Raw genomic sequence first — 23,449 nt, forward strand, 5'->3', positions numbered from 1 at the left:
AGTATGGTTAGTATGAGTATTCTAACACTGCTAATGACTTAAACAGCTCTAACAATTTTACCCCCACAGGAAATCTACACTGGCAGTTATAGAAAGACCCAATTACTACATACCCATTGATTCTTGAAGAATATAACTTTTATATGCCTGAAATGTTTCAAATGTATTACCCCACCAGAAACCAAAACATTAGCATGTATAACACCACTGTTTGTAAAAAAGCACTGTATAGCCTCAAACCCTGGTTAAAATGATCATTTTGACCTTATGGATGGCCAGCCCTTGTATTTATAGTGAAGGCAATTGAAGGGGTAGTCCTGAGCTGGACTGAAACCTGGGTCCAACAACTGGCAAGCCAACACCTTATAACTGTTACGCCAAGATGTCTGAACCTCTTAACGAGGTCGCTAGGTTTTGAGTTACAGTTGCTACAATAGCTTTCTCTATGAATTTGAGAGTGGTTACATTTCTCCAGTCCCCATTCCTCAACCAAGTCTCAGGGCTGACAATGTTTTGCTATTTAAATCCTAGTTTACCCCTATAAAATAGCCGCACATCTATCAACCAATCTGCAGTTCATACAATAACAAAGCTGTCATTCCACCACTGTTTTGGTAATAAGATGATGATGGGGCTGGAGAAATGTAACTACTCTCAAATTCATAGACGGACCTTTGGATGCAAGGACTGACCATCCATGATATCAACATAGTTTTAACCATGTTGAGTGTTTACAGTGTTTGTTTATCATTTAAAATTGTTTCTAAACATTGGAGTAAAAAAAAAGCCTATTTGGGGTTCTGATGGAGTAAAGAGTTGAACTAAGCTGTGTTATATTCTTCAAGAATTAATGGCTATAAATAAATAATTTTTAAAAGTCTAAATATGGATGTAGCTATTGCATATTTCCCCTGTAACACCACACATCAGTTCAAAAACGGCAGAGTTTGTGCCTCTGTTTTTAAGACAGAACTTACTAGTGTTAATCAGGGCCCGTTTATCGTTAGAACCATTGGATGCCTTAACATGCCATTGGGAAACCGAGCCCGGGAAACCGAGCCCGGATATCCAGTTTCATCCTCGTCTTCTTCCAATGTGACTCATCTCCCCCTCCTCCTCTTTCTCTTCCTCTTCTTTAACAGTAACCTCCTCTTCTTTCACTCTGAACGCGTCTTCCTCTTGTTTAACTGAAACGTCTTTCTCTTCTTCTTTCACTATAACAGCCTCACCCCCTACTTGTTTTTGTATTGTGACATCCACTTCTTCCTCTTTCACGAGAACGTTCAGCCACATTCCCTCTTTCTCCGTCCAACAGACCTCATCTTCTTTAGCAGGAGGAGAGTAACTTAGTGAGCTCATGGTCGGAGATGTTAGCTAGCTAGGCTAATGCTAACTTAACAAGCCCGCTAGATGACTAGTAACAACACCGTAAATATTGCATTAAAACGGATAACTAACTAGACGACAGAAGTGGGTTTAAATCACAGTGGCTGATATACACTAAAGCGTCTAAAGAGCTTAATTGGTTCGGCTATTTTGTCTAGTAAGCTACTGAGGTGAATAACTAACTGTTGCAGTTGTTGAAAGAAGCGTTCCGTCCACGAGATTAGACGTCACACTAACAGCATCGCCTTAAAGCCCCACACCAGACCTAGTCTGTTCATTATATACATCTATATGGTGTATTGTTACACCATGTAGGAATAGTATATACCTAGTCTGTTCATTATAAACATCTACATAATGTGTTGTTACACCATGTAGGAGCAGTATAGACCTAGTCTGTTCATTATATACATCTACATGAGGTATTGTTACACCTTGTAGGATTAGAATAAATCTACAGTAGCTAGCTGCTAATTTGACTTAATGAAACTGCCTTAAATATGCTGTGGTAAACATGTTTTATTCGCACTAATCAATCAACACATTCCTGTCTTTGCATGTCTCAATATAATGGTATTATTTAATTAAACTTATTTAAAATCATCTTTGTCTGAAAATAAAATATGATCCTCAACTGCGTTTCCCACTCCAGTCAGCAGACGGCGATGTGCGTCTTTCAGGCGATGCTGCTAGGGTGACGTATAATCTAGTGGACGGTTCTTCATAGACAGCTCTTCAAACACCTCGGTAGCTTGCGAGCCAACAGATTGCTAGCCGAAAGATTCCAGCTGGTTATACGCTTTCGGCGTATATTAGCGAATATGTTTTAGACACACTTCTGTCGTATCTACTTGTTAACCTATTTAATTTAATATTACGTAATTTTTTATTAGTCAGCTATAGTAGCTGGCTGTGTAAGTTAGCACGAGCATGGTCCCTAATGATAGCTAGCTAGCTAACATCTCCGAACATGAGCTCCCTAAACTTCTCCCCTCCTGTTAAAGAAGAGGAAGTCTGCTGGACGGAGGAAGAGGGTCTGTGGCTGAACGTTGTGGTGAAAGAGGAGGAAGAGGATGTCAAAATACAAAAACAAGTAGAGGGTGAGGCTGTTACAGTGAAAGAAGAAGAGAAAGACCCGTTCAGAGTGAAAGAGGAGGTTGTTACAGTAAAAGAAGAGGAAGAGAAAGAGGAGGATGCAGTTTTTGGAGTGAAGAAGGAAGGGGAGATTACTGTCACATTGAAAGATGAAGAAGAGGAGATAGGATATCTGATTAACACCAGTAAGTACCGCCTTTAATCGGTATTTAACTCTGGATATTCGGAGTTGGCTCGTCAATACCTCTTCAATGAAGGGCCCTAGGATGAGGACCGATATGTCTAGAATCAGACGGCGCAGAGAGCAGGCTACCCCTTGTTTTTTCCGTTCTGTTTTCAAAAAGTGACTTAACATATATATTTAAGAAGGGTCTATCTGCTGACCGCAGACTGGGGGGCACAGCGCGTAGTGATGTTTTACGGCACACCGTGCTCCCCAATAGTGCCAGGTGAGAGTTGGGTTGGCTACACCAAAGATTATGGATATACTAACAAGATGTCTCTCCGACCAAACAAGGGGAGTCGTTGTCCACAATGCGGCACTGCGGATTCTCTAGCTCCCGCCTCCCCTTTCTTGTTGTCATCCATTGTAATCCACAGACATGAACACACCGTTCTATACAGTCCACCTGATAGAGGTTCATATCTGACAGATGAAAATCTATTTTAGGAACTTAGAAAGAGGGGGAGCTGCACCAACTAGGATTGTGCCTTTGGCTTCTGGACAACGAAATAAAGTTGATATGAAAACCATTAGAACAGGAGAGAAATGACATAGTCGTGGGTCCAATAGAACAGGAGAGAAATGACATAGTCGTGGGTCCAATAGAACAGGAGAGAAATGTCATAGTGGGTGGGTACAACAGGTAAATAAATTGAGATAAATTTGCCCAAATTATATAATAACTCCTGTCTATACAGAAAGAAAGAAAATCCTTTACCAGAAAGCGTGACGTTGCCACAGAGGAATCGGGGATCATTAGCTTCTTTAAAAAATTAGCTGTGCGTGGTTTCAAATCACAAGCTTGTAGGCTTATGCCTATTTGGGTAGTGTGTGTGGCAATAGGCCTCGTTGATTACTGAGTTGCGGCTGTCAGTGACAAGCATCTCAAATTGGTGTGATGTTTCTTGAGTATAATTTAAAATGTTGAGACAAGAAGAAGGGGAGAGTTGTGTGGTGAAGATATAAGTGAGTCTCTTTAGAAAAAGTGTAGTACTGTAGAAACACCCTCCAACATGAAGGGCTTCCCCAGTATAGTACTGTAGAAACACCCTCCAACATGAAGGGCTTCCCCAGTATAGTACTGTAGAAACACCCTCCAACATGAAGGGCTTCCCCAGTATAGTACTGTAGAAACACCCTCCAACATGAAGGGCTTCCCCAGTATTGTACTGTAGAAACACCCTCCGACATGAAGGGCTTCCCCAGTATAGTACTGTAGAAACACCCTCCAACATGAAGGGCTTCCCCGGTATAGTACTGTAGAAACACCCTCCAACATGAAGGGCTTCCCCAGTATAGTCCCGTAGAAACACCCTTCAAGGATAATTTGTCTTTCTGATTTTGAATTGTAAGACACAATTATTAGTCCATACTGCTGTAACCCATAGTAACACATTAGATAACATTCATAACATGGAACAACAGTAACCATAGTAACACATTGGATAACACTCACAACATGCAACAACAGTAACTATAGTAACACATTAGATAACATTCACAACATGCAACAACAGTAACTATAGTAACACATTGGATAACATTCACATGGAACAACAGTAACCATAGTAACATTGTTTCCCCCAAAAATCTAAAGGAAGTTTGTTCTGAAGTGTCTGTCCTCTATCTGAGAGAGAATAAAAACATGTTTTTAACCCCTTATTTATGTCACTAAAGTCTTTCCACATTTTGTTACGTTACAGCCTTATTCTACAATGGATTAAATAAATACAAATCCTCATCAATCTACACATAATACCCCATAATGACATCACAATACCCCATAATAACAAAGGGAAAATAGGTTTTTAGAAGAAAAAAAATCACATGTATTATAAAGAAAAATCAAATACCTTATTTACATAAGTATTCAGACCCTTTGCTATGAAACTCGAAATTGAGTCCAGGTGCATCCTGTTTCCATTAATCATCATTGAGATGTTTCTACAACTTGATTGGAGTCCACCTGTGGTAAATTCAGTTGATTGGACATGATTTGGAAAAGCACACACCTGTCTGGCTACCACAGCATTCTGAAGCATTTCGCTACACTCGCATTAACATCTGCTAACCATGTGTACAGCGAGGCAAAAAAGTATTTAGTCAGCCACCAATTGTGCGAGTTCTCCCACTTAAAAAGATGAGGCCTGTAATTTCCATCATAGGTACACTTCAACTATGACAGACAAAATGAGAAAAAAAATCCAGAAAATCACATTTAGGAATTTTAATGAATTTATTTGTATATTATGGTGGAAAATAAGTATTTGGTCAATAAAAAAGTTTATCCCAATACTTTGTTATATATCCTTTGTTGGCAATGACAGAGGTCAAACGTTTTCTGTAAGTCTTCGCAACGTTTTCACTCAATGTTGCTGGTATTTTGGCCCATTCCTCCATGCAGATCTCCTCTAGAGCAGTAATTTTTTGGGGCTGTTGCTGGGCAACACAGACTTTCAACTCCCTCCAAAGATTTTCTATGGGGTTGAGATCTGGAGACTGGCTAGGCCACTCCAGGACCTTGAAAGGTCCCCCACTAGGTCCCCCCGTGTGGTTCTGGGATTTTTGCTCACCGTTCTTGTGATCACTTTGACCCCACGGGGTGAGATCTTGCGTGGAGCCCCAAATCGAGGGAGATTATCAGTGGTCTTGTATGTCTTCCATTTCCTAATAATTGCTCCCACAGTTGATTTCTTCAAACCAAGCTGCTTACCTATTGCAGATTCAGAATTCCCAGCCTGGTGCAGGTCTACAATTTTGTTTCTGGTGTGCTTTGACTGCTCTTTGATCTTGGCCATAGTGGAGTTTGGAGTGTGACTGTTTGAGGTTGTGGACAGGTGTCTTTCATACTGATAACAAGTTCAAACAGGTACGATTAATACAGGTAACGAGTGGAGGACAGAGGAGCCTCTTAAAAAATAAATTACAGGTCTGTGAGAGCCAGAAATCTTGCTTGTTTGTAGGTGACCAAATACTTATTTTCCACCACAATTTGCAAATAAATTCATTAAAAATCCTACAATATGATTTTCTGGATTTTTTTTCTCTCATTTTGTCTGGTCTGTCATAGTTGAAGTGTACCTATGATCAAAATTACAGGCCTCTCATCTTTAAGTGGGAGAACTTGCACAATTGGTGGCTGACTAAATACTTTTTGCCCCACTGTATGTGACAAATAAAATTTGATTTGATTTTGAAGCGATACGCCATCCCATCTGGTTGTGCTTAGTGGGACTATCATTTGTTTTTCAACAGGACAATGACCCAACACACCTCCAGGCTGTGTAAGGGCTATTTGACCAAAAATGAGAGTGATGGAGTGCTACATCAGATGACCTGGCCTCCACAATCACCCAACCTCAACTCAATTGAGATGGTTTGGGATGAATTGGACCGTAGAGTGAAGGAAAAGCAGCCAACGAGTGCTCAGCATATGTGGGAACTCCTTCAAGACTGTTTGAAAAGCATTCCAGGTGAAGCTGGTTGAGAGAATACCAAGAGTGTGCAAAGCTGTCATCAAGGCAAAGGGTGGCTCCAAATATATTTTGATTTGTTTACCACTTTTTTGGTTACCACATGATTCCATATGTGTTATTTCATAGTTGTCATGTCTTTACTATTATTTTATAATGTAGAAAATAGTAAAAATAAATAAAAACCCTTGAATGAGCAGGTATGTCTGTAACTGATGTGAAATGGCTAGCAAGTTATCGGTGGTGTGCGCTAATAGCGTTTCAATCGGTGACTTCACTCGCTATACTGTTGACCCGGATCACTGGTTGCTACGGAAAAGGAGGAGGTCAAAAGGGGGGTGAGTGTAATCGATGTGATATGGCTAGCTAGTTTGCGGTGGTGCGTGCTAAAAGGGTTTCAATCGGTGACGTCACTTGCTCTGAGACCTTGAAGTAGTGGTTCCCCTTGCTCTGCAAGGGCCACGGCTTTTGTGGAGCGATGGGTAACGATGCTTCATGGGTGAATGTTGCTGATGTGTGCAGAGGGTCCCTGGTTCGAGCCCGGGTCGGGCGAGGGGACGGAAGCTATACTCTTACATGTCCAAACTTTTTTAAACATTTTTTTTTACATTTATTTATTTATTTATTTTTTTCTGTGATGACCAGTTCTGCTCTTTTATTGGGGGATATAGTCTAGATTACACCTCATAGGAAGAGAGTTTTATCATGTGGAGGTTTAATTCAGGTCTCTGTTTACTAGATACGGTTTGTCTTTGGCAGGAGAGAGACCAGACTCTCACTATGACAGCAGGAAGATGCTACCTAATATAATGTTTACATACCCTACATTATTCATCTCATATGTATATGTATATACTGTACTCTATATCATCTACTGCATCTTTATGTAATACATGTATCACTAGCCACTTTAACTATGCCACTTTGTTTACATACTCATCTCATATGTATATACTGCACTCAATACCATCTACTCTATCTTGCCTATGCCGCTCTGTACCATCACTCACTCATATCTTTATGTACATATTATTTATCCCCTTACACTTGTGTCTATAAGGTAGTAGTTTTGGAATTGTTAGCTAGATTACTTGTTGGTTATTACTGCATTGTGTGACAAATAACATTTGATTTGATTTAATTTGAAGAGTCCCTCACGGAAACCAGACTCAGAGACACCCAAACCAGCGAGACAACACCACTGCTCCCATTGTGGAAAGAGTTTTCGCTGGTTAGGGAACCTAAAACACCATGAGAGGACACACACAGGAGAAAAGCCATATCACTGCTTCCAATGTGAAAAGAGATTTTCCAGATCAGGGGACTTAAAAGCTTATGAGTGAATTAGTGAATAGACACAGAGCTTAATGTGAGTTTTCTTGAGTAGCACTCCTGATCTTGCGCTGATAGTGCGCTGTAATATTCAGAATACATTGTGAAAATCTAAAATCTTAGCTCACCATTTTTGCTCCAGGCAGATATACTACATCCATAACTAGCAGTTTCCTCATCAGGAGGGAGGTGTTTCTGCAATCAAATTGTGTGCGCATCGCCCTCCTGCTGCAATTTTAGCAAACACAGAAAGGGGCCGATATTGGAGACCAAAAGTCGTCTGGCACAGTGTTTAGGATTTCAACAACTTGAATAACTTATTTCTAGCCTACAATCATCAATGTTACTACTAATGTGAAAACAAGACAAACTAGAACTTTCTCACTTGACTGTCTTAAGACAATTGTCAAATAATTTTAACATTCATTACAGATGTAAATGGTTGTATAACATGGCTACGCTGTTGGCATCACATTTTACTGTGGATTTCCGCTGTTGTGGGCCTTTAACCATCTGCCTGACTCTGTTCACACAGGAAAGAGACGTGACTATCTTGGATCCTCTGGGGAGCCTCAACAACCTCATGATGCTGACAAGGCAGAGAAAGGTCTCTCCAGATCTGAACTCCTCAAGAAGCACCAGCAGAGAACCACAGGGAAAAAATCTCACTGCTGCTCTGACTGTGGGAAGAGATTCACCTCCTCAGCAGGCATTACAATTCATCAAAGAATCCACACAGGAGAGAAACCTTATAGCTGTGATCAATGTGGCAAGAGATATCTTACATGTAGCAGTCTAACTAAACACCAGAGAACACACACAGGAGAGAAACTTTTTAGCTGCTCTGACTGTGGAAAGAGTTTTGTTTCTTCAGGATGTTTAGAATCACACCAGAGAACACACACAGGAGAGAAACCTTATAGATGTGATCAATGTGGGAAGAGTTTTGTTACTTCTAGCAGTCTGACTAAACACCAAAGAACACACACAGGAGAGAAACCATATAACTGTAAACAATGTGGGAAGACTTTTAGTCAGTCATTCAGCCTGATATCACACCAGAGAACACACACAGGAGAGAAACCGTATAGCTGCGATCAATGTGGGAAGAGTTTTGTTACTTCTAGCAGTCTGACTATACACCAGAGAACACACACAGGAGAGAAACCTTATAGCTGTGATCAATGTGACAAGAGATACTCTAGCAAAAGATCTCTGATCAAACATCAGAAAAAACATACATGAAGGAGTTGTTTCAAGATATCAATTAAATAAAATCTCAAAATGTAGAATGTTTTAACATTGTAGTAGGAGTATTTTAAAGTCACAATGTGGAACCCTAAACGTTTGCCCCCTGTTCAATTGATTTCAGCGTGATATGGATATTAGCCTCAGGAAAAAGCCAGGCTCTGAAATGGAAGAGTACTATTAATGTGGTCTAACAAAAAGTGACTAACAAAAAAAGAGTTGTGTTGCACTTACCTCGTTGGCGACCCACTTGAATCAATATGTAGCTAGCTGTTTTCTACAAGTTGTCTTCTAACCAGTGATGGACACATTATTCCCAGATTCCGTGTGTTTTTTGAGCTTAGTTTGATGAGTGATGACAAATAAGTGTTCAATTTCTCCAAAATGTAGCTGACTGTCTTCAGCAGGTTGTCCTCTAACCAGTGAGGTAACAGATATCTCCCATTTTCATTTATTTTTTTAGCTGTGTTAGTTTCAACAGCACGTACAACCTGATTTCCCCCCTAATCGAAATCATTCTCATCAAAACAACAGTGTTTCTGGTGCTTGTGCAGTTTATAAGGTGCTTGTTTAAAAAAAAAACAAGTAATATGATTATTGTGGCAGATGTTTGTTTATATTGTATATGTTATGTTTAGGTTTTCAATATATCACAACCTGTTTCTGCATATTTGTTATTGATTTGGACACGTTAAAACTGTGTTTTGACATTGGGGTTATCCCACCAAAATAGCAAAATGTTGACCAATATACGTTGAAATTGTGATTTTGTCAATGACTTTAAAACAACTTCATTTCAACGTACTTGCAGCCTATACACATGGACGCAGAATAATAAATTGGCCAATAATCCATCCATCACTCCAGTATTTGACAAAATGTGACGCTAATTGTCTTCAAGGAAGTTAGTTGTTCAACTGAATGCATCTTCCGCATTTAACCCAACCCCTCTGAATCAGAGAGGTGCGGGGGGTTACCTTAATCAACGTCCACGGCAAGTTACATGCCTTGTCCAGAACAACAGATTTTTACATTGTCAGCTCCGGGATTCAGATCCAGCAACCTTTCGGTTACTGGCCCAACGCTCTAACCACTAGGCTACCTGCCACTACTGAAGAAGCATGTCTCAAATCACCTACTCATATTTCAAACATCCAGCCTGACAAAAGATACATGTTTTTATTATTCCATGCTGCACCAAACCATAGGACGGTTGAGCTAACGTAGGCTAATGCAATTAGCATACGGTTGTAAGTTACAAGAACATTTCCCAGGACATGGATATATCTGATATTGGCAGAAAGCTTAAATATTGTTAATCTAACAGCAATGTCCAATTTACAGTAGCAATTACTGTGAAATAATACCATGCTATTGTTTGAGGAGTGCATAATTTTGAACATGAAAACATATTTAAAAAACATATTAGGCACATTTTAGTAGTCTTGATACATTTTTACAGAGATGCAATGGTTCATTGGATCAGTCTAAAACGTTGCACATACACTGCCTTCTAGTGGACAAAATCTAAACTGCACCTGGGCTGGAATAATACATTATGGCCTTTCTCTTGCATTTCAAAGATGATGGTACCATTTTTTTTTTACAAAAAACGGTTGTTTGATTCTTTGTATTATCTTTAACCAGATATTTTCTGTTATATCCTCCTACATTCCTTTCACATTTCCACAAATATCAAAGTATTTCCTTTCAAATAGTACCACGAATATGCATATCCTTCCTTTAGGGCATGAGCTTCAGACAGTTACATTTTGGTATGTCATTTTAGGTGAAAGAAAGGGGGGGGGGGCATATCCTAAGTGAATTATTGCCAATACATATGAACAAAGGGGTGTACATTTGGTGTTGATGTTTTATATTTACAATTCATGTAATATTTAGTAATCATGATTATTTATGCAACCAACTGACAATTTTTGGGGACAAATTATATTGACATTGTTGCCCTGCTTTTAGAATATCAGGGTTCATTCTCAGATGTGCCAACCCAAATGTAAAAGAGCATGACATTGGGGACTGGGTCCCGATCCAACAACATGCCTTTCGAGTGAACCCTGAAAAGAGAGAGAAGCTCCGCAGTGAGGTGGAAAGTAACTACAGATATTACAGGAGTTTCCTCTTGAAATCAGACATGTCCGTGGTAATGACAACTTGGTTGCTGATTGTCTCAAGGGTGGGCAGTCAAAATGATTTGTGTTCTGCATTGAGCCAGTGAGTTGCCATGGATCACAATTTATTTTGATTTTCCGTATTGGAGATGAGTTATGTTTGGGCTCGGTCCAAGGGGACGAGAGTTCTAGAAGCTTGTGAGTTTTAGGAAGACAAGAGTTCTGGAAGCGAGTGGGGAAAACCTTTTTTTTCTTGTTTTTAATTATTGACAGTCAGGTGACACCATATTTATATTGGTAAAGTTGAAGCATTGTAGTTGATTATAATGTGAAATGGAAGTTGTTTTCTGTTGGTTGTAAGCATTCTCTTACGGTGTTACAGTCTTTGGTTTTGAGGTTTGGATTTTAGCACGTATATCTCATTAGCTCGTAGGACGCACTGATTGGTGTCACCTCGTTAGTCAGTATGTGTTACACCTGTGCTGGCTTGTCCATCTCATTAGTGGTAAGGTGTTTCACCTGAGCTGTTCCAGGTTCTATTTAATAAGAGTGTCTGGTCCTGTGCTCCAGTTGTCTTGATAGATGTGGCGAGTCAACAACTTTAGTTGCACTACCGTTTTGGCTTGTTTCTTGTTTTTTCGTTTGTGGGTTTTTCTTTTGTTTTCCTCTTGGGCAGATTTAGTGGGTCTCATGGTGGGTGTCTTTTAGGTCCCAGTTGTTTTTACTAGTCAACTTTCCGTGGACACCGAGTGCAAAACTGCAAGATTATGTTATAATACTTTTATTGCCTCAAATGGTTGTTTTATGCAACAGAATAGAGGGTTCTTATAACTATTGTGTCTGTGTGTTCTACTAAGGATGGGCCTCTGGGAGAAAACACTGACCGGAGATTTACAATATCTTTTGGGTGATAAAACCTAGAGACCGCATTCCAGAGCATGAGTTAATGTTTCTGTTCTATATGGTACCAGGGAGAGACAACCTCAGGGCCAGACCCTGGTCTCTACACAAAAAAATACTGTTTTTACAGCAGATATTGTCTGCTGAGAATAATAAGTATCTTTCATACACATCTTAATCTTGTGACCCGTTCTATACATCTGTTGTTCGTCATGTAGGTTGAAAGGGTGTATCTTGGCTATAAAAGACCTTTGTATCGTGGCTCTCAACGAATCATCTGGGGGTGATTCGTCGACCAGCTGTCATTATCATAGTGGACTCAATTGATTCACTTTATATTTGTGTGTTGTCTTGACCTGCTCCATTATTAAGTGATTAAAGATTTAGTTTAAGAATAACTCTGACTTGTGTGATAAGTTTGTCTTTCCTCATTTGATATTTAAGAAATTAACCACCACATTTGGCGACAGGGATGTGAATCTTCACTTGGTGACCGCTCCTGACAACCTGGGTAAATGGTGCATGAGAGATCCCTCTAAATTGGGATCTCAGGGAGACCACAAAGAAATGTGGAAATTTTCCTGCAGGTTAAAATATTGTTGAAAAAAAACTAATTGACAAGGTATGTTTGGGAATAGCATTGTGTGACTGTGATATGAGAGTTGTGTTCCTCCTAGAGATCTATAGTTCCTCACAGAGATCTATGCTTAATCAGATGATTGACATTTGGATAATAACCTTTGATATAACTTTATCTTGGGGTTCCTTCACTGCCCGTCATAGGATATCACGGGGTGGTATTGAGAGCGGGATAGGGGGGGTGGGGGTTGCATGGTTGTTGTGAGTACCTAAGAATTTCTTACATTTTATATGGATTCTGTGAATATATGAAAATATGATGAATTGTATGTGTGTATAATCGATTATGGACAATTGTCTCAGAAACTGATTGGAGTGTATCCACTTTAGGTTAACTTACCCTAACGATGTAACTATAAAACGCTTACTGGATTTTCTCCATCCGGGCACTACATTTGAAATGAAACATGCCCAGTATGAGAGGAAGGGGGGTTCTTTAGTGGGACTGTTCCACTGGATGGGTTCTTCTCAAGCGTCTGCTAAATGACTTAAATGTAAATGAGTAGGGGGAGGTATTCCCAGTATGAGAGGAGTTGGGGGGTTCTTCCCAGTATGAGAGGAGTTGGGGGTTCTTCCCAGTATGAAAGGAGTAGTGGGGGGTTCTTCCCCCTTTGAGAGGAGTTGGGGGGGGGGGGGGTTCTTCCCAGTATGAGAGGAGTTGGGGAGGTTCTTCTAAGCTATTAATTTCCATCCACAAGGGGGCATACATGTTACATTTCCAAAATGGGATAGTATTGTACATGTCATGTTTCCAAAAGGGGATAGGATTGTACATGTAACGTAATGCCCCGTTGTAAGTTAATAGTATAGCATGCTGTAGCAGGCTATATAAAGAGGAAGACCTCCTTTGACGATTCAGTTCGTTGTAACATCTCGTCTGGACAGGTCACCGTCCTTAGTTAACATCAACAAAGCTAACGTCAGCTAGTTCATTATCACAAAAGTGAGAACTTCTCTAGATTGGAAATTTACGTTAATGAGAGTGTAAAGCCATGTTGGCTTTTTCGAAATGATATACAATATATGGTAAAGAATATAGTTGAGGAAATAATCCAAACCAAGTGAACTGAAGTTGAACCTGGCAGTCAGCTGCTGCTGCTCCAATACAGTATGAGGTGAGACGGTGAACTGAAGTTGAACCGGGCAGTCAGCTGCTGCTGCTCGGTGAACAAGTTGAACCTGGCAGTCAGCTGCTGCTGTCCAATACAGTATGAGGTGAGACTGAAGTTGAACTGAAGTATGAGGTGAGACGGTGAACTGAAGTTGAACCGGGCAGTCAGCTGCTGCTGCTCCAATACAGTATGAGGTGAGACGGTGAACTGGGCAGTCAGTCATTCATTCTGAACTATGAGTCTGGTCTAACAAATGTTATTTGTCACATGCACCGAATACAACAGGTGTAAACCTTCCAGTGAAATGCTGACTTACAAGCCCCTAATCATCAATGCAGTTTTTTTTAAAGTACAAATTAAAATAAGAAATAAAAGGAACAAGTAATTAAAGAGTAGTAGTTAAATAACAATAGCTAGACTATATACAGGGGTACCGGTACCGGTAACAAAGGGGACTTCCTCTGACACTGCCTGGTATAGAGGTCCTGGATGGCAGGAAGCTTGGCCCCAGTGATGTACTGGGCTGTACACACTCACCTCTGTAGTGCCTTGCGGTCAGAGGCAGAGCAGTTCCATACCAGGCAGGGATGCAACCAGTCAGGATGCTCTCAATGGTGCAGCTGTAGAACCTTTTGAGGATCTGAGGACCCATACTAAATATTTTCTGTCTCCTGAGGGGGAATAGGCGTTGTCTCCTCTTCACGACTGTCTTGATGTGCTTGGACCATGATAGTTTGTTAGTAAAGTGGACACCAAGGAACTTGACCCTTTCTACCCGTGCTCGGTCTTCCTTTTCCTGTAGTCCACAATCATCTCCTTTGTCTTGATCACTTTGAGGGAGTGGTTGTTTTCCTGGCACCACACGGACAGGTCTCTGACCTCCTCCCTATAAGCTGTCTCGTCGTTGTTAGTGATCAGGCCTATCACTGTTATGGCATTGGAAAACTTAATGATGGTGTTGGAGTTGTGCCTGGCCGTGCAGTCATGAGTGAACAGGGAGTACAGGAGGGGGCTGAGTACCCCTGAGTTGAGAATCAGCGTGGCAGATGTGTTGTTACCTAGCCTTTAAAAACATGAGCTGGCTCACACCCAGAAAAAATAGTTTGTGTGGAGGTGCTGACTAACGGTGAATAAACTATAAACTATCAAAATAAAGAAAGTCGAACACTCCATATATAAACTCCCAGCAATTTAATGGGTATTTACCAATGTTTCGGCATCACTGTGCCCTCCTCAGGGTAATGTCATGAATACTTGAACCAGGTAATGTAGACAAACAGTGCAATTAGTGTAACCAATGACAGTAGTGAGGGGTGTGTCATAATGATTAAGTTAATTAAAATGAATTAGTGAAATTGTTAAAAAATAGTATATTGCATATTAAATATAATACACTATTGTTATCATATAGAAACATCATGGAATATTGTACATCATATTAGCATCAACATACATTATTGTTCCATTCAAATTCACATAATAAGGATATTTCATATTTTCAAGTTCAGAAGTCAGAACCCATCACCTGCTATGTAAAAGAGATAGAATAATGCACAATGGTCAATCCTATCCGGGATCCTTGGGACATCCCTACCCTATAAACCCTACCTTAACCATTTTAAATGTCAACTTCAATGGGATAGGGATGTCCCAAGGATGTATCTCTACCTGAAAATACATGATCTAAGTGATTGATAGTTGGTATTCAGCAGTCATGAAGCCTAATTTACTTTAATGAACTACTAAAATAGTGATTTTGTCAGACAGCATAGACAGCAGCTCTACACTTTATTGACTGACTGATCCAGTCATCCTTCCATCCCCCCTCAGCCTTCCTCTCCCCTGAAGACCCAGGGAGGGTGTAGCTCAGTCAGAGAACTGTTGAGGGACTGGTTAGGAAGAACACTTCTACAGCCAGAGAGGTGAGAGGTCACACATGGTTTAGATGGTAAATATTTATGTTGCCTTAGTGGTTCATCAAAAAGCAAAAGGTAATATGTTCCATCTATGTTTATTTACATTAGTGCAAATTGACCACTGATATTGGTGTAATTTCTCAACCCTTTTAGCTGAATGAAAGTTAATTTCCCCTCAGGCACACACATTTGTTCTTTGTTATTATGAAGGTCATTTGTGCCAAAGGTACTTTTCCCCACTCATTCACACCGCTTATGCATATTCAGTGGCCTGACAGTGTCCAGACAATGTCAAAGGCCCATCCTGGTAGATCTGAACCTAATGCAGCTCTGTGTGATCAGATGACAGAAGTCACATTTAGGTGCTAGGTGTAACTGAGGCCAAAGATGCTCCATATGCATTACTTTGAGTGTTTAAAATAATATGACTAAATGTGTTTCTTTCTTTGTTACATGGGCAGTCAAGAAATGGAACGGCAAGGCCACAGAACATAAGCAGAGCTGTGGGAGACCACCTCAAGCCCCTGGTAGAGCCAGGGGTGGTGTTTACCACTCCACCACACCTTCAGTAGGCTGGAGAAGTGGGATTGGTACTGTTTTTCATACTAAGATGGACCAAGATACGTGTTGCTGTTACACATATTTGTTCATTGGTTTGACGTAAGTCTTGATTGGTCGGTCATTGGGTTCATTTGTCTTAAAATATGTTCAAATCAAGCTTTATTTATACAGTACATTTCAGATATGGATGCAACAAAGGCTTCATATGAAAAAAATATGAAAATAAACAAATATTTAGTACACAAACATAAGATTAAAAAACTGGAAAAATAGACTAATGAGCATTGATTAAAATATGAATTGGATGCAATATCCAATCCAAAATATAGGCTTGTTTTTTAGGAGGGGCTCTGAATGTTGACGAGTAACAAAAACTGGGACCTAAAAGACACCCACCATGAGACCTACTAAATCTGCCGAAGAAGAGTCAAACAAAAGAAAAACCCACACCAAACTTAAAGACAGGAAGCAAACCAAAAACGTAGCGTAACTAAAGGTGTTGCCGCTCCACATCTATCAAGACAACTGGAGCACTGGGCCATACACTCTTAAATAGAACTTGGACCAGCTCAGGTGAAACACCTTCCCACTAACGAGATGGACAAGCCAGCAAGGAGTAACACATACTAACTAACGAGGTGACACCAATCAGTGCGCCCTACGAGCTATAAGCATTAAAAGTCCAACCTCAAAACATAAATGGAAAAACCAAAGCCTGTAACACCTCGCTGACAACAATAAAAAAATATATAAAAAAACATGTAATTCGAAATATATTTTTCTACAATGTAATGGTTTGCTTCTAGAACTCTGGTCTCCTTGAAACGAGCCCAAACAAAACTAATCTCCAATACAGAAAAACGTGCAGTCAAAATCAATTGGGATCCATGGTCACGCACTGGCTGAACGCAAAACACAAATGTTTTTGACTGCCCACCCCAGAGACAATCAGCAACCAAGTTGTCCTTACCACGGACATGTCTGATATCAAGAGGAAACTCCTGCAATATCCGAAGTAACTGTCCACCTCACTGCGGGGCTTCTCTCTCTTTTAAGGGTTCACTCGGAATTAACCCTGATATTATAAAAACAGGGCAACAATGTTAATATAATTATACCCGGAAATTATCAGTTGGTTGCATAAATATTTATGATTACTAAATGTTACATGAATTGTAAATATGAAATATCAAAACCAAATGTACACCTCTTTGGCAACAATTCACTTAATGGTGATGCATGGAATCATAAAACAAGACAGTCAGCTACATTTTGGAGTGATGCATTTAAATTTAGGGTCGCGAAACAAAGGAACACAACACTTATTTGTCATCACTCATCGATATCATGTTGAAATCAATTGTGCGAGAGGAGGGAGAAGTAAAAACTAACAGCTCAAAAACCACACATAATCTGGGAATAATGTGTACATCACTGGTTAGAGGACAATTTGTAGAAAACAGCTAGCTACATTTTGAAGTGTGCATTTTGATTCCAGTGGGTCACCAACGTGGTAAACAGCTGGTTACATTTTGAAGTGCTGCATTTTGATTCAAGTGGGTCACCAACATGGTACCGTAATTGAAACACAGCTCTTTTTGTGTTAGTCACTTTTTGTTAAATCACATAAATAGTACTCATTCAATTCAGACCCTGGATTTTTCCAGAGGCTAATATCAAAATCATGCTGAAATCAATTGAATGGGGCAAACATTTAGGGTTCTACATTGTGAGATTCCTTAAAATACTCCTACTGCAATGTTAAAAACATTCTACATTGTGAAATTATTTAATTGATATCATGAAACAACTCCTTCATGTATTTTCTGATGTTTGATCAGAGATCTTTTATCAGAGTATCTCTTGTCACACTGATCACAGCTAAAATATTTCTCTCCTGTGTGTGTTCTCTGGTGTACTGTCAGATCGCTAGACTGAACAAAACTCTTCCCACATTGATTACAACTAAAGGATCTCTCTCCTGTATGTGTTCTCTGGCATATAGTCAGATTGCTAGATGTAGTAAAACTCTTCCCACATTGAATACAGCTATAAGGGTTCTCTCCGGTGTGTAGTTTCTGGTGTGATTTCAGGGAGACTGACTGAGTAAAACTCTTTCCACATTGATCACAGCTATGAGATTTCTCTCCTGTGTGTGTTCTCTGGTGTAGCTTCAAAGACTGTGATGTTGAAAAGCTTTTCCCACAATTTGAGCAGTGGTGAAGCTTCTCTCCTGTGTGTACTCGCTGGTGTGTAGTCAGATGGCTAGATGTTTTAAAACTCTTCCCACATTGATTACAGCTATAAGATTTCTCTCTTGTGTGTGTTTGCTGGTGTATAGTCAGATTGCTAGATGTAATAAAACTCTTACCACATTGATCACAGCTAAAAGGTTTCTCTCCTGTGTGTGTTCTCTGGTGTACTGTCAGATCGTGAGACTGAACAAAACTCTTCCCACATTGATTACAACTAAATGATCTCTCTCCTGTGTGTGTTCTCTGGTGTATAGTCAGATTGCTAGATGTAGTAAAACTCTTCCCACATTGATCACAGATATGAGATTTCTCTCCTGTGTGTGTTTTCTGGCGCAGCTTCAAAATCTGTGATGTTGAAAAGCTTTTCCCGCAATCTGAACAGTGGTGAGATTTCTCTCCTGTGTGTACTTGTTGGTGTATTTTAAGGTCTGATGAATATTTGCAACATTTCCCACAGTCAGAGCAGCAGTGAGATTTAATTCCTGTGGGTCTCTGCTGGTGTTTCTTGAGGTGTTCTGATCTGGAGAGACTCTTCTCTGCCTCTTCAGCATCATGAGGTTGTTGAGGCTCCCCAGATGATCCACGATAGTCCTGTCTCTCTCCCGATTGAACAACAAAGTCAGACAGATGGTTAAAGGCCCACAACAGCAGAAATCCATTGTTTATTTGAGGTGAAAGGTGATGCCCAGAGCGTACCCATGAAGTTGTACAATAATTGACGTCTGTTAAATTATTTGACAATTGAGACAGTCAAGTCAAGTTAGCAACAAGTCATATTTTGTCTTGTTTTCACATTAATAATAACATCGATGACTGTTCAGTTATAATAAAGTTGTGAAATCCTAAGCAGTGTGCCAGACAACTATTGGTCTCCAATATGGGCCTCTTTCTGTGTTTGCAAAAATTGTGTCAGGAGGACAATGCGCAGGCAGTTTGGTTGTAGAAACTCCTCCCTGCTAATGTGGAAACCGCTAGTTTTGTACGAAGGTTTTAGGTTTTCCACTATGTGTTCTGAATATTACAACTTTGGATTATAATTGTAAGGCTATTTTGAATCTCCTGCTAAACATAATGTTTGTGTTATTGCCGCAAATCAACTGCTTTATACTTCAACAAGTAAAATGCTCTTTGGATAGCTTTTCCATTAGCCTGACAATGAGTGTTTGTACACGTTGTGTATGCCAAATTGGCCCATAACTTCACCTGACAACATAGACCTAGGCCTATAAATCATGTAATATTTTTGGTGAAACATGGAAACTAAAATGTCTTTGTCATGACATTTCATAACCTGATCACCAGATAATTTTGTGAATAATCCCACAAGGCTACTCTGTAATGTGTTGTCATTCTAAATGTCCTGAATAAAGGAAATTACCTCTGTGTGTTGTACAATAGCTTATACATCAAGGAACAGCAAAATAAATAAATAAATAAATAAAATAAATACAGTAGGGAAAGAGGTAGTTGCTTGGGCTAAATTATAGATGGGCTATGTACAGGTGCAGCAATATGTGAGCTGCTCTGACAGCTGGTGCATAAAGCTTGTGAGGGAGATAAGTGTTTCCAGTTTCAGAGATTTTTGTTGTTCGTTCTCGTCATTGGAAGCAGAGAACTGGAAGGAGAGGCGGCCAAAGAAAGAATTGGTTTTGGGGGTGACCAGAGAGATATACCTGCTGGAGCGCGTGTTACAGGTGGGTGGTGCTATGGTGACCAGCGAGCTGAGATAAGGGGGGACTTTACCTAGCAGGGTCTTGTAGGTGACATGGAGCCAGTGGGTTTGGCGACGAGTATGAAGCGAGGGCCAGCCAACGAGAGCGTACAGGTCGCAATGGTGGGTAGTATATGGGGCTTTGGTGACAAAACGGATGGAACTGTGATAGACTGCATTCAATTTGTTGAGTAGGTATTGGAGGCTATTTTGTAAATAACATCGCCAAAGTCGAGGATTGGTAGGATGGTCAGTTTTATAAGGGTATGTTTGGCAGCATGAGTGCAGGATGCTTTGTTGTGAAATAGGAAGCCAATTCTAGATTTAACTTTGGATTGGAGATGTTTGATGTGGGTCTGGAAGAAGAGTTTACAGTCTAACCAGACACCTAGGTATTTGTAGTTGTCCACGTATTCTAAGTCAGAGCCGCCCAGAGTAGTGATGTTGGACAGGCGGGCAGGTGCAGGCAGCGATCGGTTGAAGAGCATGCATTTAGTTTTACTTGTACTTAAGAGCAATTGGAGGCCACGGAAGGAGAGTTGTATGGCATTGAAGCTTGCCTGGAGGGTTGTTAACACAGTGTCCAAAGAAGGGCCAGAAGTATACAGAATGGTGTGGTCTACATAGAGGTGGATCAGAGACTCACCAACATCAAGAGCGACATCATTGATGTTTACAGAGAAGAGAGTCGTTCCAAGAATTGAACCCTGTGGAACCCCCATAGAGACTGCCAGAGGTCCAGACAACAGACCCTCCGATTTGACACACTGAACTCTATCAGATAAGGAGTTGGTGAACCAGGCGAGGCAATCATTTGAGAAACCAAGGCTGTCGAGTCTGCCGATGAGGATGTGGTGATTGACAGAGTCGAAAGCCTTGGTCAGATCAATGAATACGGCTGCACAGTAATGTTTCTTATCGATGGCGGTTACGATATCGTTTAGGACCTTCAGCCTGGCTGAGGTGCACCCATGACCAGCTCTGAAACCAGATTGCATAGCAGAGAGGGTATGGTGATATTCAAAATGGTCGGTAATCTGTTTGTTGACTTGGCTTTCGAAGTCCTTAGAAAGGCAGGGTAGGATAGATGTAGCTCTGTAGCAGTTTGGGTCAAGAGTGTGTCCCCCTTTGAAGAGAGGGGATGACCACAGCTGCTTTCCAATCTTTGGGAATCTCAGACGACACGAAAGAGAGGTTGAACAGGCTAGTAATAGGGGTGGCAACAATTTCGGCAGATCATTTTTAGAAAGTAAGGGTCCAGATTGTCTAGCCCGGATTTGGGATTTGGGTGAAGGAGAAATGGGGAAGGATTGGGCGAGTTGCTGTGGGGGGTGCATTACTGTTGACCGGGGTAGGGGTAGCCAGGTGGAAAGCATGGCCAGCCGTAGAAAAATGCTTATTGAAGTTCTCAATTATAGTGGATTTATCAGTGGTGACAGTGTTTCCTATCTTCAGTGCAATGGGCAGCTGGGAGGAGGTGTTCTTATTCTCCATGGACTTTACAGTGACCCAGAACTTTTTGAGTTAGTGTTGCAGGAAGCAAATTTCTGCTTGAAAAAGCTAGCCTTGGCTTTTCTAACTGCCTGTGTATATTGGTTTCTAGCTTCCCTGAATAGCTACATATCACGGGGGCTGTTTGATGCTAATGCAGAACGCCATAGGATGTTTTTTTTGTTGGTTAAGGGCAGTCAGGTCTGGGGTTAACCAAGGGCTATATCTGTTCCTGGTTCTAAATTTCTTGAATGGGGTATGCTTATTTAAGATGGTTAGGAAGGCATTTAAATTTAAATAACCAGGCATCCTCTACTGACGGGATGAGATCAATATCCTTCCAGAATACCCCTGTCAGGTCGATTAGAAAGAACTGCTCGCTGAAGTGTTTCAGGGAGCGTTTGACAGTGATGAGTGGAGATCGTTTGACCGCTGACCCATTACGGATGCAGGCAATGAGGCAGTGATCGCTAAGATATTGGTTGAAGACAGCAGAAGCGTATCTAGAGGGCAAGTTGGTTAGGGTGATATCTATGAGGGTGCCCGTGTTTACGGCTTTAGGGAGGTACCTGGTAGGTTCATTGATAATTTGTGTGAGATTGAGGGCATCAAGCTTAGATTGTAGGATGGCTGGAGTGTTAAGCATGTTCCAGTTTAGGTCGCCTAGCAGCACAAGCTCTGAAGATAGATGGGGGGCAATCAGTTCACATATGGTGTCCAGAGCACAGCTGGGGGCAGAGGGTGGTCTATAGCAGGTGGCAACGGTGAGAGACTTGTTTTTAGAGAGGTGGATTTTTAAAAGTAGAAGTTCAAATTTTTTGGGTACAGAACTGGATAGTCAGACAGAACTCTGCAGTCTATCTTTGCAGTAGATTGCAACACCTCCCCCTTAGGCAGTTCTATCTTGTCTGAAAATGTTGTAGTTAGGGATGAACATTTCAGAATTTTTGGTGGTCTTCCTAAGCCAGGATTCAGACACAGCTAGAACATCCGGGTTGGCAGAGTGTGCTAAAGCAGTGAATAAAACAAACTTAGGGAGGAGGCTTCTAATGTTAACATGCATGAAACCAAGGCTACCAGAGGCTCTACAGTGAAATAAGCCAATAAACACTAACCAGAACAGCAATGGACAAGGCATATTGACATTAAGGAGAGGCATGCTTAGTCGAGTGATCAAAAGGGTCCAGTGAGTAGTGAGGTTGGTTGCGGTCACGGCGATTCAGACAGCTAGCCGGGTCATCGGTAACAAGCTAGCATAGGATGGAGGTCTGTTTTTAGCCACCTCGTGCGTTTCTGTCAGTAGGATTCGTGGGGTTCCGTGTGGTAGAGGGGATCAATCCAATTCGCAAAACAATTGATATAGTTATAGAGGCCCAAGAAAAGAAAAAAAATAATTGTCCGATAGATCTATTCAAATAGCAGCCGATAAGACAGCTAACGATTAGCGGGCCACAGATGGGCTTTCAGGTAACATCGTGACGAAGGAGCCAGCTGGATAACTCCCTCGGGCAGATAACGTTGGTAGTGCAGTATGTACAGGTCCGGTATGTTCCGGTCCGAGCCGCGCCGGACGTCTGACTGCTATGCCATCTTGGTGACGGATGTCACGCTGTATATTATACGCTGTACCAGCAGGATAGAACAGCGGCGTCTAGTAAGACAAGGGGAGGTGGACTATATATTTTTGTAAATAACAGCTAGTGCATGATATCTAAGGAAGTCTCGAGGTATTGCAGGCCTGAGGTAGAGTACCTCATGATAAGCTGTAGACCACACTATCTACCTAGAGAGTTTATTTGTATTTTTTGTAGCTGTTTTACATACCACCACAGACTGAGGCTGGCACTAAGACCGCTGAGCTGTATTCCGCCATAAACAAACAGGAAAAGCTCCCCAGAGGCAGTATTCCTAGTAGCCGGGACTTTAATGCAGGGAAACTTAAATCCGTCTTACCAAATTTCTATCAGCATGTTAAATG

General features: G+C 40.9%; 1 pseudogene; it reads left to right on the plus strand.

Annotated features, from left to right (window-relative positions):
- Positions 1 to 2,356: 2,356 nt before the first annotated feature.
- The window catches only part of LOC123995527, a 40,829-nt pseudogene continuing 19,736 nt past the window's right edge, over positions 2,357 to 23,449 (plus strand).

This window comes from Oncorhynchus gorbuscha, linkage group LG14 (genome assembly GCF_021184085.1).
Source record: "Oncorhynchus gorbuscha isolate QuinsamMale2020 ecotype Even-year linkage group LG14, OgorEven_v1.0, whole genome shotgun sequence".
Taxonomy (NCBI): Eukaryota; Metazoa; Chordata; class Actinopteri; order Salmoniformes; family Salmonidae; genus Oncorhynchus; species Oncorhynchus gorbuscha.